Below are 1,635 nucleotides of genomic sequence, written 5' to 3' on the forward strand. Positions count from 1 at the left end.
GCTCAGAGAGAGAGCGCGAGCGAGAGAGCGAGGGGGGAGAGAGGGAGAGGGAGAGGGCGGGGAGCGCAGGGGACACGGAGGCAGGGAGAGGCCCGAGACTCAGAGACACAGAGACACGCAGAGACAGAGACACGCAGAGACAGGCTGAAACAGAGATGCAGTAACAGAGAGAGGAGAGTGGGGTGGGGAGTCGAGGGGGACACAGAGACAAGAAGCCCACAGAGATCTACAGAGACACACAGAGAGACACAGAGACACAGAAAGAGACAGAGGGGAAATGGGGGGCAGGGAAAGAGAGGTGGATGCAAGAGCAGGAAGACACCCTGAGGCTCAGAGATCCACAGAGACACCCTGAGACACAGAGACATCCAGAGACAGAGAAGGGGGGAGGGTAGGGAGAGGGAATAAGGCAGGCAGCACAGAGGACTGTGCTCATAGAGACAGGGAAAGACTCATAGAGACAAAGAGATGCCCAGAGACAGTCATAGAGTCAGAGAGACACAGAGATATACAGAGACACACAGAAACATATACACAGAGACAGAGAGGGGTGGGAAGCAGAGCGGGACTCAAAAGGCAGGGAGAGGCCCTAAGAGCCAGAGACTCAAAGAGACACCAGAGACACAGTACACAGGAAGGAAAGGGAGAGGATGGGAGTACAGGGGATATGGAGGCAGGGAGAGACGAACAGAGGCAGAGAGATGCCAGAGACACGAGAAACATGGAGACACAGGCATGGGGGGAGGGGTGGAGACAGAAGTGGGGAGAGCAGATGGGAACATGAAAGCAGAGAGAGGCACTAAGGACAGAGACACTCAGAGACAGAGATAAGAAGAGATCCAGGCAGAGACAAAGCGAGATGAAGAGCCAGAAAAACAGCCACAAAGAAGCAGACGCACAGACAGCAGATATGAATAGTCATACAGAGACAGAGACACAGATAAGAGAGAGAGACATGCAAGAATCAGAGATAGAAGAGCCACACTCAGAGAAAGAGGAAGAGGCAAGACAGAGTTGGAGAGATACAGAGATAGGAAGACACACAGAAAGAGACAGGCATGGAGAGATGGACACAGAGATAAGAGAGACATCCAGAGTCAGAGACATGAAGAAAGAGCCAGAGAGAGGCAATACCAGAAAGACACTGACAGAGACCAAAAGAAACAGAGACGGGGAGAGAGACAGAGAGAGGCGGGCAGAGAGACAGGGGCAGGGGACTAGTGAGATGCAGACAGAAACACGGAGAAACAAAACAAGGATTCTGAGAGGGAACCTAAGAGACAGAAAGACAGAAACGTGCAAAAGGAGACACAGAGACCAAGACAGAAAAAGGAACAAGAAGAAATACAGGCAGTGAGAGACGGAAAGCAAAGACAGATTGAGAGAGTCAAAGTGGTGATGCAGAGAAACACAGAGATGCAGACAGAGACATACACAGAGACTGCAAGAGATGGAAAAGGAGACATCTAAAGAGACAGAGAGAGATGGTGGATGGGAACAGATACTGGAACAAGCTCCCTGGTGGACAGAGATCCATAGGGAGATCCACGACAGGGACACCAAGAGATAAATGGAGAGTCCGAAATAGAGAATGGGAACTGGAAAAGGTGGGGGGTGGGGACAAAGAGACAGAGC

At 51.6% G+C, this 1,635-nt stretch overlaps 1 protein-coding gene across 1 annotated transcript in view; it reads right to left on the minus strand.

The window, feature by feature from the left end:
• Window positions 1–1,635, minus strand: part of DEDD2 (death effector domain containing 2) — a 44,587-nt gene that overhangs the window by 7,398 nt on the left and 35,554 nt on the right. The gene's annotated exons all lie outside the window — the stretch shown is intronic.

The sequence above is a fragment of the Bison bison genome, unplaced genomic scaffold (assembly GCF_000754665.1).
Source record: "Bison bison bison isolate TAMUID 2011002044 unplaced genomic scaffold, Bison_UMD1.0 scf7180017858349, whole genome shotgun sequence".
In the NCBI taxonomy this organism is placed as follows: domain Eukaryota; kingdom Metazoa; phylum Chordata; class Mammalia; order Artiodactyla; family Bovidae; genus Bison; species Bison bison.